We start from the raw sequence: 13,117 nt of genomic DNA, 5'->3' as shown, positions 1-13,117 counted from the left end.
AATGCAATTGCCGTACAGAGAATGACTGCAACAGACACCTGTTGAGAATACCTGTGACACCAAAAACAAGTACTGCAACTTTACCACCCAGGACTACATTGGTTAGAGTTATTTGCTGGTTGAGTAGTCCTCTGCTTAAACACTTATAAGCATGAGCGTTCGTGTAGACATACAAAACAATACACAGTGGACCACCAGCAAGGTTAACTTATCTCCACACACAAATTCCTGACAGCAGTAACTTCCTACTGTCTCTCCTAATGTTGTTTTGATTGATTAGCTCTTCCTTTCAAAACACTTCATTGTTCTGGAGAAATCAAAGGCTAGTTGCCAACACAACCTTATTGCAAAGCAATTCAGCGGTAACTTTCTACAAGCAAATATTGCCAACAGATTGGGTTTGTGCGGGAAGAAAATTCCTATTTGTGCTGGGGTTGGGATTCTGTACAATGTACCAATAAAGGGTTATTCCTGGTACCTTTGGAAGCTTAATACCATTTTCATCACGTTGCAAGTGTCTGGCTATTAATAACCTTTGAAGAGTGCATAAGGCCAACTATGGCCAAAAGAAAATGGCAGGGCACAAGGTCAAACTAAGAACTATTTCTAGCTGCTGAAACCAGGTGGGATGCTTGGAGGGAGAAGGTGCTTTGATGTGAGCCAGGGAACAGACCAGGAGCAAGGAAGTGTTCTGGCAATTAGGTGCAAACTAGAAAATTTAGAGCATCCAATCTCAGGCTTGCCACCACATGTGAAAGAGACAGAGTGGAAAAGGTATGTCTGATTTTCATCTCACTTTTCACTTAGACCACCACTTAGGGCCAAATTAGGCAAATGTGATTGCATTTCAGGTCTCTGGTTTGTTAAACAGAAGGCATGGGGGCGGGGGGATGTTCAGGACCAGGACTGCAGCATTAAGCAGTTTATAAGTGATTTTAGTTAGAACTCCTAGTGAAAGGAAACAGCTACGCCCCCACCCCACCCCACCCCACCCCACCCCACCCCAGCAGTCTCAATTCTGACCATTGCCTTCTCCAGCATGGCTGATATTTAACGAACAAAAGAAGATATGAAATGCAATCATGAAATTCACATATTATCTAGTTTGACTCTTGGTAATAAATTTGTCAAAATATGTACCGTATTTTTCGCTCTATAACACACACCCGACCATAACACACGCATAGTTTTTAGAGGAGGAAAATCCATAGGCATGCCACCCGTAGGCATTCCCTCCATAACACGCACAGACATTTTCCCTTACTTTCTAGGAGGAAAAAAGTGAGCGTTATGGTGCAAAAAATACAGTAGTTCCTTCTCTGTAGCCCTGCAAAGTTTATCCTCAGTATATGTACCCCCTGCCTTCCCCATCCACTTCCTAATATATGAACTGAAAGCTACTGGGGTTCAAGTGAAATGCAGTCATTGAATCATATTGGAGAAAGCAGAGAAGCCCTGTCATGGACAACTTTGAGCTGGGGCAAAATCTGCCCCACCCCCCAACATCTCAAGAAACAGATAGCACTAAACCAGTCTTAACCTGCATGGTTGCACCACCTCATTTGCACAGTCCCATCCTGGGTTTGGTTTTGAAGAGAACAAGTGAGACCTACAACAAGAGGTCACAGAAGGGGTGGACACCACCACTTGCCTGTCCATCAGCTGACATCAGTGGATGACATCAGCTGATAACCAGGGGTGCTTCTGTTCTTGCTGGGTGCTGCTTCGCCAAGATGTTCCCCAAAGCCAGCAGGATTGAAACCTCTGCTCATAAGCTGGTGCTGTTTCATAAGCACAATTCCTGCAAAGCAACACCCCCCCCCAACCCACAGCTCACTTATCAGTCATCTGATGTCATCATGACACCAGATGATTGACAGAAAATAACCCTGCTCCCGTCAGAGTTGGCCAGCGGGGGTGGGATGATAAATAATAATAATAATAATAATAATAATAATAATAATAATAATAATAATAATTTGGGTTTCCCCAGCCACTCTGGGCAGCTCCCAACAGAATACAAAAGACACAATAAAAGATGAAACATTTAAAACTTCACTAAACAGGGCTGCTTTCAGATGTTTTCTAAACGTCAGAGGGCATTCCACAGGGTGGGTGCCACTACCAAGAAGGCCCTCTGCCTGCCTGCCCCCCCACCACATACAATCAGTATTCTGTGGCTAGTGGGCCTGTTCCGTCCTCATTGGACTGTTTTTGGGGAGGGGGGATTGCCCCTTAGCATACTCCCTTAAATATTGTTCTACTTCTGCAAGTCTTGGGGTTCCTGCAGGCAGCCTGATAACTCCCTCTGGTTTCTCAGTAGCACCATTTTGGCCATGTAGTCTTCATAACACAGCACCTGAACTCACCACTGGGCAAAAACATCCAAATTTGCCAAATATCTCAAAGGATCTCTTATCCCGCAGAGATCGTTTTTTCTTTTGGCACTGTTTGCACACGAACTCTGTCATCGGAGCGAGGAAGGAAAGGTGGGCGGTACTTTGGAGGTGCAAAACAGGTAATTACACGAGACAGAACTGGCAATGTAGGATAATGCTGCTAACTGGCTCTATTTCTAATAGCCCTATCAGTAACAGTGCATCCATTGTCTTATGGTAACCAACCGTCTGTTCCTAGGCAACCCAATCAGCGAAAATTTCAGGTTTGTACAATTTTCATTTAGGTAACGTAAAGGTTAACTGACTGTAAATGGGAGTATTTTAAACAAAACCACCCACCCTTCCTTTCTTTCTTTCTTTCTTTCTTTCTTTCTTTCTTTCTTTCTTTCTTTCTTTCTTTCTCTCTCTCTCTCTCTCTCTCTCTCCCTCCCTCCCTCCCTCCCTCCCTCCCTCTCTCTCTTCCCACCCCACCCTAACCCACCGCCCTGCTGCAAAACCTCACGGCATATCTTATTTATTCAGCTTGCAACATTTCACAGAGCAACAAAGCTTCCATTCTGCCAGCAAACTGTCAAAATACTGGTTTCGTGCAAACTGCTCTGCCACAACCTTTGGTATGTCAGAAAAGAAACACCTCCAAGCTCCACCAATGGACATGCCATGCAAAGGTAATGTGAACAAGGTGAGCTTACTCTGCTGGGTGGGAAGAGAGCCAATTGGGAGGGAAAATAAGGGAGTGGGAAGGAGGAAGCCACAATGGCCCATCGAGTCAAAGGATCTGCAGAAGCTAAAGAGAGGCACACTCTGTCAGGAGAACCAGGGGTGCTGGGAGGCTACACCCCCTGCCTCTCAGGAAGAATACTATGGAATATAAGAGTACAGGAACCTGCTTTATACTCAGCCAGACCACTGGTCCAGCTAGCTCAGTACTGACTACACTGATAGGCATCTGTTCTCCAGGGTTTCAGGCAGCGGTCTATCCCAGCCCTTCCTGGAGATGATAGGGATTGAACATGCGACCTTTTGCATACAAAGCAGCTGCTCTACCGCTGACCTTCCCCCCTTCCCCAAACAGAGGTGATTCCTTCACAACAGATGGCAAGAGGGAGACCAACATGACTCCTTTTGTCAGCTAATGAAGCAGCTGTCCCAATGCTTGCTTTCCTCTTCCCTCCTCATTCCAGTGCTTAGAACATTTTAGGTGCTTTAGAAGTACTTAAATAAATAATCAGCAACCACCCAGCAGCTGGCCCCACGACGTTGGTTCCTGCAGGTAGCAATAGGTGTTGGTTGGCCTAGTAAATGTCTCAGGTGACAGCAGGTCCACTCAGCTACCCAAGAGAGGCCTGTCGTCTGTGAATATGGGCACCGGCATGTGCAGGCTAACTTATGGCAGAAAAACATACACATCTTTGTTGGGGTGCAGTGGGCAAAGTGGTCAGATATTGACTGGGCTAAAATCTGTACTCAGACATGAATCTCTCCCTCTCCCTGTCTAAACAATCTCACAATGTTATCATGAGAATTTAAAGAGGGAGTGGGAAATAGTGGGAACCATTTGTGCTGTCCTGCACTACTTGGAGAAAAGCCAAGACAACTTTTACAAGTACTTCAGTTAAGTAGGTCTGGTTTATACCAAACACACCAGGCTCTTCTCCAGGTCTGAGCAGGACCTTAGCAAAGAGCGCTCCTTTTGGGTGGGTGGTACCCCCTCATTGTCATCTTTGTGTGTGTCTCCTGGTATGAGAGAGCACCAGACTTTTCCCTTATAAAAGAAACATAATGCATGGCAAAGGTTCCTTTGGACATAAGCTATTTTTGTTTCTATCACGATGCTCTAGGGCAATGTTTGTGGAGGGGACAAAATGGCAGATGCCACAAAAACATGGTGACCCTCAATATTTTCTCTGGCAAGGCCCAGAATTTTAGCCAAAGGGCCCAAGGGCTGGCAGGCACCAGGGTAGCTGCTCAAGGATGCCCTGTGTCAGTGGCTGGCCTGACTAATTCAAGGCTAGCGACGTCCTCTCTGGAAACCAGAAGCTAAACTTTTGCAAAACACACTTTCTGTTTATTGTTTTAAACTGAGAATACTAAGCCCTAGTCAGCTGAAGTTGTTTTCTTCAAAGCAAATTATCCTGGAGTGATCAGCAGAGGTGTATCCATTAACACCTGAGCTGTATTACTTTTGCACCTGCCCACTGCTTGTATGCCATGGGGTCATCTCCTAGCCATGTCTATTTCAAGTCACTCAGATCAATATACAGTGGTACCTCGGTTTATGAACTTAATTCGTTCTGGAGGTATGTTCTTAAACTGAAGCCATTCTTAAACTGAGGCATGCTTTCCCTAATGAGGCCTCCCGCCGCCAGTGCCCTTCCACTGTTTGGCTTCCGTTTGTAGACCGAGGTAAAGTTTGCTAATGGGAACACTACTTCCAGTTTTGCAGAGTTCTTATACTGAATAGTTTGTAAACAGGGCTGTTCTTAAACCGAGACACCACTGTAAAGGAAACCTACCTTTTAAGCTGGAGTTGCATAAAAGAACTCTATATAGTTATTTTTTTTATTTATATCCCACCTTTCAACAGAAGCATCCTCAGGATGCTCAACTCTCAGCAGACAGGTCTGGTAAAACATATTTTCTCAGTGTTACAAAATGCCCATGACTCTGTATCTATGGCTCTCCTCCAAGGTCAGCCCCCCCCCCATTCTGGGTGAAATTTGAGGTGCTAGTTGTGCCTTGTAAAGCTCATCTGGTAAAGACTACCGCCTCCTCCATAACCCAGCTAAAGCAGCATCCTTCCTGCTTCAGATCTGAATAGTGGACACACATGTTTGCTCTTAGGTTTTGGAACTCTTGAGCATTGTATGGAGGCAGTTTGGTGAGCATTTGCCCTTGAGCATTGTTTAGAGGCAGCCCAAACACATTTATCTGAGAAGGAATAGTTTAGCAGTTGATATATATTGGGGGGGGGGGACAGGGCTGCAGCATGTAATGTATTAATGGATATGATCAGATAATCAGAAACATTTTGACAGACTAAAAAGGTGCACTAATTAATACAGCAGTAGATATTTAATTTTTTTTTCAAATTATTTTTTTATGGAAGTACTTAAATTGAAGATTGCAAATGCTGTCTTAGAAGAGACATTCCTCCTGGGTGAAAAATTGAGAATGTCTCTTCCAAAAGGATATGGGCTGCAACACATAACAAAGGAAGTATGCTTTTTAGTAATTTTCTTCTGACGTGCATTCCCCCCCCCCCAGCTTTAATCAATCAACAACTCATAGCAAAACTACATAGAATCATGGTTTATAGAGCTACGTTTTCCTTTGCTGTACTGGGAACCAACCCAGAGCAGTAAGTATTCATTATTTTAAAAAATACAAAAAATGCATACTATTCTGTATCTGCTAACAAATGCAGAGGGAGTCATTCCTACACCAGGGAGCATCAGGAAAAGTAATAGAAGCAAGCATGTTACATCCTGTAACCAAATATTCTGCCATGACGAAATTCATATATTGTAATGAAAATTATGCAGAATTACTTGCTTTTGCATTATTCGGCATAACTTGCAATAACTGGGTTCAGGAATCCATTTTTTCCTTGTTAAAGAAATAGATGAGAAAACAGAGATAGGGCAGGCAGTGGTGCAGGCAGTAGGAAGTAGCAGTCACTGAAAGATCAGCTACCCTCACAAAGCACATCTACATCTACCTTGCCTGATGCAACTCATTTCCCTGGCATAGGTCCCCTTGGCTTCTTGACACACATTTTGAAACATCTCTCTAGAGCTGGGCACTAGAAACTTAGTCTATTAATGGCTTTTAAAATTTGACAGTGGAGTTTCTCAAGAATCCAAGTTTCAAGCAGCTTTTTTTTTTTTTTGCATTTCCCAAAGGATCTGACTAATTTTATTTACAGCTTAATGCACTGTTGCTTTTCTTGTTTTTCTTGTTTGCTGTTTGTTTAACAGAGCTTTTGATGATGATGATGATGATGATGATGATGATGATAATAATAATAATAATGATGAAGAATACAAGTTTCAGCACTTGTGGAAGTGAGCCCAGTTTTATCTCTGTGGTTGCATTAAACTCTCCTGGAGTATCACCAAGTGAGTCTTGGAGAAGTGCAGTGCAATCCTAAGCATGTTTACTTGTGAGTAAATCCCAGTGGGTTCAAGTAGGCATGTATGTTTAGGATTGCAACGGGCAGCTGATATCCTGCTCTCCCACTAGGCACTTTCAACACACTGACTTCAGTTGGATAAACGACGGTTGCAGCCAAACGTTATGAGCATTGTGCCTGGTGTTCTAGTGCTTTTCTCATATTTATTGCCCCATTATCATTTCATACAGTTCATGTTATTTAACCATACTGCTTTCGTTAAAAACAAGGGAGGGGATTAGGCTATAATGTGAAGATTAACAAAGATAAAACTCTTGTGGGAAGCGGACTGTGTTACTCCTAATCGGACACCTCCAAACAGCTGCATTCTACATTGGTTACCATTGCCTGCTAACTACACCGGGGGACGGGGGACGGGGGACGGGACGGGACGGGACGGGACGGGACGGGACGACACTCACATAGGTTTCATTTCTATACACAGCCAAAATGATTCCTCATGTTTGGCAGTATCAGTTGAAAGCACTAAGCAAACTCAACTGAAGATACACAGAGCACATCTCACAAAATGTGGCCCTGTGAGTTCTCCCTGTTCAGCATTCCAGCTAATCAGATGTGTCCATCTCTATGATACTCCATTCCATTCTTTCTCTCCCTCATCTGTGAATACTCAATGGACACTGGAGATACTCAATTCTCACTGAGTTGTTCTGGGGATATTTGCTCTTTCAATCTGCACTCACCTGAGCATACCGTGACTTTCCCTTTGTGTGCTGGAGTGCTGTTTGGGTTACATAAGCAATGGGAGGGAGGTGGATCTTAGTATGCAGAATGAAAATATGCCTTCCCAGCTGACACTTACAGGAAGGCAGTGTCCCCAAGATGAGGAAGGAGGGAGGTCAACATTTGTGAGCTAGTTTGCAGAAGCAATGCCCCACTCCCTTGGATTGACCACCTACCCCACTCACAGAGGTCATCAATTGAAGCCCTGCTATTTAGTTGTCCGCCACAAGAGGAGGGCGGCCAGTTACGCACTGTCAAAAAATGAAGATCTGCATCACAGAAAGAGGACACCAATTTGCATATTGGAATTCATATGTATGGATGTAAGCTTAAAATCAATTGCTACAATTTAAATAGAAATGCAATGCATCTCACCAGAGTGAGGAAGACACCAGGTGCCAGCTCAGTCTGCTGATCAGGTGCTACTATCTGGTGATGAGCAAGTTCACCTGCTCTCCTCCTCCTCTTCTTTTTTTTTTTAGGGTTCCTTATCTTTAAACCAGATGCAGACTGAATGGCCTTAGGATAAATGCCACTTTGAAACAGAGGGCTGTCCTCTTGTCAAATAGAGTTGCCCCCATAGGATGGACACAAGACAAAGCATTTTCAGCGGTGGGGCTGATGTTCCAGGTGGGCCCATTTTGTCTTATGGAGGCCTACTGGGTAATGGCAGCTTCATTTCAGAAGGGGCTTGGGATTCAGTAGCAACTACCGGTCGCTTCTGGGTTATTAAAATTTTTTTTTTTTTGTTAGTCTGCTTTTATTGCTTTAATCTGACTGTGTTGCTGCTACTTGTTGCTGTGTTGGCTGATGTCATTAAATTTTTGTTTTTGTAGAGCCACTTTGTGAACCTGCTTGCATCAAAACACCAGGAGGAAAAGTATCGTAAATAAATAAAAAATAATGAAAACAGAGAGCCCTCTGGTCTTGCAAACCATTCCCCAAGGGTTTTATTTTACAGGATCTGCTATTTATACCTTTATCCAATTAACCGGGATGTCTTGGGCTGGAAGGTGCAGGCCGCACACACCCAAACGCACACCCACACCCGGTGCTCAAGCATATGCACTTAAGTGTTGCCAAATGGTAAGTTTCTGGGTCAAATGGACTGCAGTGATGGAAGCTTCCTCATAGTATCTACCAATGCCAGTATAGATTTATTTGGGGAGGGGTTCACAGGTAGAGCACATGTTTTACATGCAAGTCTCCAGTTCAATCCCCAGCATCTCCAGATAGGAGTGGGAGAGGCCACTGTCAGAAACCCTGGAGAGCCACAACTGGTCAGGGCAGAAAGCAATGGTGTGCCTCAATATAACGCAGCTTCCAGTTGTTCCACGGCGTTCCTGGGTCCCTAAGCTAGCAACCTAGATAGGCAGCTTGAGGGGAAAAAACAAGTAGAAATGCAGAGAGGAAAGTTGCCTCCCTTCCTCCCACCACTGTGTCTACTCACAGATTCTTGAAAGTGTCAATGTGTACACGTAACTTTCTAAGAGCACAAACACTGGGAATAAGAGCATCTGAAACATGCCGTATGCTGCTGCTTCCTTTTCCCGTCCTTGTTACGCGCATCTTAAATTTGTGAGCCTGCTAATGAATTCTCCTGCCCCCCACAACTCCCCCCAAACACTGACTCGATTAAGTCAGTGCATGTTCTGAAGGAAATTTGCACATGGACAAATGTGTGTGTGTGCCTTGGTTGTGATGGGTGCAGAGAGGAGATGAAGAAGGCTGGATTTCCTGTGTGCCCTCTTCTTGAGTGGCTGGAAGACCTAGCAGGTGTGACTAACAATGAGAGCTAAATCAGCCTCTCCAGGTTTAGAAACAGACTATCCTGTGGGGAGTTAAAGAGGGCTATTGCCTTCATGTGCATTCAATGTGGAAAACAAGGTGTGGTATCAGCTGGACCTTCGACCTGATCCTGAAGGATTCTTCTGCAGTTCTTAGGTATTTTGCATCACCTCCTGGCGGCTGGCAGCTTTAGTGGGGAAACTTTTTAAGCACCACATTTTAAAGAGCGCCTCAACAACAGAGCAAGTGATGTTGGTGGAAAGGGACGCGGAGAGGCGAGGGCCAAGCTGAAAATAAACCAGTTGGAAGGCAACACTCCATGGTTTTGCAGGCTGCCTTTTACTGCTGCCCTGAATTATCCTGCAGGAAAAGTCTCCCCCTTCACTATGCACACAAAGTATCGCACGCTGTTTCTATTTTTGAAACACCTCCGTTTCGTAGGTAAGTTATTTTTAGGGTGCCTGTTGTGTTTTCTTTGATGCCTGGCAAGAACCTTTTCACTCCCACACCAATAGTGGGTTTCACGTTCAGCGCCTCGCTAGCATTTGCTTGCTTCTTTCATGCTGCCTGTTTAATACGCCATTTGACATTCTAGCTTTATAAATGGTGGCAAAAGTGGCGCAGAGACTCTAAAATTAGCTCCTCCGTGAAAAGGAGGCTGGAAATAGGTCCACCAACACAGTAGTGGAATTCAACTCTTTCCCTCCCTCCCCATCACCACTTCAGGGAACAATAAATATTGTGGAGACACTGAGAGAGATTTCAGAATGATGAGCCTCAACTTAGAAGTCTAAAAAGGAAAGTGTCCTTTGAGGATGGATTTTTTTCATTGCCATGGCTGCTAAGCATTCTCCAGTCAGCGATAAGACAATAGTCTGGCTGCTGCCTCTGGCCAGCTGTGCCAGCTTCTCTTCCCACATGCTGGGTTGAGAACTCCTCTGCTGGCTGAGCAATCCATTTGCAGGCATTCTTCCTGACGGGATGAGTCAACCCCATGCCTGGATCACACATCATGACCTCCCGGAAGGCAGATACTGAGATGAGGTTTCGACAGGTGGGAGGGAAAGGAAGAGACTCTGGATGCACAACGTTTTCATGGAGGTTACACTCACACAGCAGGGCACACCAATGCGTAGAATGTTTAGCGTCAGTGAGATCTTATTTATTTTCCAGATTTATTTAAATATTTATACAGGGGAGACACTCTTTCAGGGTCCCAAGCCGTTTAGGGCTTTGTATACTAATGCTAGCACCTTACATTGGGCCTGATAGCTCACTGGCAGTCAGTGCAGTTTTTTCAGGAAAACAAAATTTTCTAAAGGCGTTCATTCAACAACAGGTATAAAAACATGAGACCTACCCCACCCCACTAAAAGATGAACACCACAAACAAGTCATAAATCATATTGCAGTGTAATCTAAAATAAAGTCCAAAAGCCTAGGTATTACAGAAATGTCTCAGCCCAAGTGCCTAGAAGAGGGTGATGCTGGTGCCAGTCATTCGGGCGAAGGAAATTGGGACAGGGTGGCTGGAGAAGGAGGGCAGGACCTGCTTCAGTGGTGGGACCCAGCACCGGAGAGCGTCAGCAACATCTCTTGCCTGCCACCTAGCCCAGCTCAGCCATACCCAGCACCCACTTCCTATTTTCCATGAAGCTGTACAGGAAGAGAAGGGCAGCAATTGGGCAAGAAGCAGGGTAGGAGAGGCCAGGGGCACCATAGAGCTTGGAACAGAGAGATCATAATTGGGAGTTAATTCCCTGTGGTGCTATTGGGGGGGGGCAGGGCGGTGAGGCACCACAGAAATACAAAAGAATAGAGATCTCTTAATCTGGGACTTTCTGTGTTAAAGGCAGAATCCATTACTGAAGTGTGATAGTGTTTGTACCAGCAAAATAGTGACAATTGAAGGGTATGGGGAAAGCATCCCACAAATGAGGAGCCTCTAAATGAAGATTAGGCAAATTAATGGAGGATAGGATATATGTATTGAGGGCTAATAGTCATGATGACTATATGGAACCTTCTGGTTCAGAGGCAGAATAGCAGCAGCGGAGGAGCAACAACAGGCCCTGCTTATGGGCTTAATGGAGGCACCAAATTGGCAATCCCTGATCCAGCTCCTCCTCCTCACTTGCACAGGGCAAACCTTGCTGAAGGTGGGGAGGAAATTGGTGCTAGGTGAGGTTTTTGGTTAGGATGGGGTTAGGTCTTTGGGTTTGTTTGTTTGTTTGTTTTAGCCCCTGCACTGGATAAAAGGAGGTAATAAGGAAAGGCTAGTGACAATGACTGGGTCTCTACCAGAGTCCTTGGCCTAATTTTCACTGTGAATTTTCAAGAGGAGAAAACATTTCCATTGACTCCTAGGAATGCTGCATCCCACAGAGCATACAATGTCTATATGTGCTAACTCATTTCAGTTTATGCAGATTAAATCTCTAACCATTGATAGAAGTGGAGGCTGAGCTGGGGAGGAGGCAAAGCAACTGTGGGGCAGAAAGAAACAGCCAGGCCACAGATGGTGACTCTTCTTCTTGCCCCAAGACATCAATCCCCATTGCTGAGTCATTTGGATGCACATTTGTTAGGAAGTCTGAAACAGCTGTGACATTCACCCCAAAGGAACAGATCAGTTTAAGTGTCTCTGGCTACAGGTAGATTCTCGAGCAGTTTTCTGCCAGGTCGCACAGAAGCTGACATCTCTCACACTGTCATCTTCCACTCCTCACATCCCAGCAACTCAAATCCCATTTCCTTGCTCTACAAGGACCAGCATCCATATCAACAGAGCTAAGAAAACAAGGAAGATTCTGAAACGGAATTCCATCACTTGGAACTGCTAAATGCCCCTTATGGGTACAATTGGCTTTGCCTTGTTTGCTGCATGGTGGTCTCCCACACAGACAAACATTACAGGTGATCACACCTCCTTGTGAGGACAACACTGCTCTAATATGGGTGTTATAAAGCACTTTAGGCTGCAGTGACTTGAGACTAAGGTGTATTTTGCTTCCCACATGAACCTGCCTGGCCATTATGGTCTTCTCGTTCACTACTAGGCAAGAATTCAAAGCATTACTATTAGTATATAAAGCCCTTAATGGCTTGGGATCAGTTTACTTCAGAGATCACATAGGTGCCAATCACTTCAATCTGCAGAACTTGTATTTCTACACATGCCGTGCAACTTTTGAGTCTGCATTTGTAAGGAATCATTCCTTTAGTGTAGCAGCATGTGTACTTTGGAATTTCCTGCCTACTGGTACCAGGCAGACACCATCACTGCATTCTTGTATATACTTGCTAAAAACTTTTCTGTTTCAATAGGCCTGGGAAGACACCTGATTTGGTGTCTCAAGCATTCAAAACAACCAGACAAGCAGGATATAAATTCTTTTAACATGCACACATTTCTTTTGTTCTAGTTCTGTCCTTCTAGTCACACAGCTTTTGTAGGTTTTGGGAGAAAACACAAAAACCTGCCAAATGTGTTTACCACAGACCAAAGTGGGATGAATGGAAGCAACAGAAATGCCTCTGTAGAAAAACAAAAAAAGCACAAACAGTTTTTGGTCTTCTCAGTGGTATTCCTGAATTCAACCCAAAATTGGCTGTTTTAACTTTTCCCACAATGTCCCTGTCTGCACAGCTTTTTCTGACTAATAAATATGCCAGAAAAAGAATCTGGGTATTCTGGCAGCAGAACCTGAGTGCCTTTTTTTTAAAAAAAGCAGGACATCCTATGCAGCCTGCATATTTAATAAAAGAGAAGGAAGAGGTTTCTTTTTAAAAATAATAATAATACAGACTGAATTTGTTTCTATCCATATTATTAAGTCTCACTGGAGGTTATAGGGGGAAAATTAGTCTGTGGCAAGAAAATATAAATGAAGAACCCTGTCAGTCATCTGGGAAGAGCAAATATAAATGAGGAACCTGTCAGTCATCTAAGAAGAGCAGCTCAAGCTCAGTCTGTGAATGTGAATGGAAGCCTCTGCTTCAGGATCACCTC

At 44.3% G+C, this 13,117-nt stretch overlaps 1 protein-coding gene across 38 annotated transcripts in view; it reads right to left on the bottom strand.

Annotated features, from left to right (window-relative positions):
- Positions 1-13,117, bottom strand: part of MSI2 (musashi RNA binding protein 2) — a 416,302-nt gene that overhangs the window by 88,281 nt on the left and 314,904 nt on the right. The window lies entirely within an intron of this gene.

The sequence above is a fragment of the Podarcis erhardii genome (assembly GCF_964252035.2).
Source record: "Podarcis erhardii genome assembly, chromosome: 16".
Classification (NCBI taxonomy): domain Eukaryota; kingdom Metazoa; phylum Chordata; class Lepidosauria; order Squamata; family Lacertidae; genus Podarcis; species Podarcis erhardii.
Note: the sequence above shows the minus strand (reverse complement) of the source record. Positions and strands in the feature narration are given on the sequence as shown.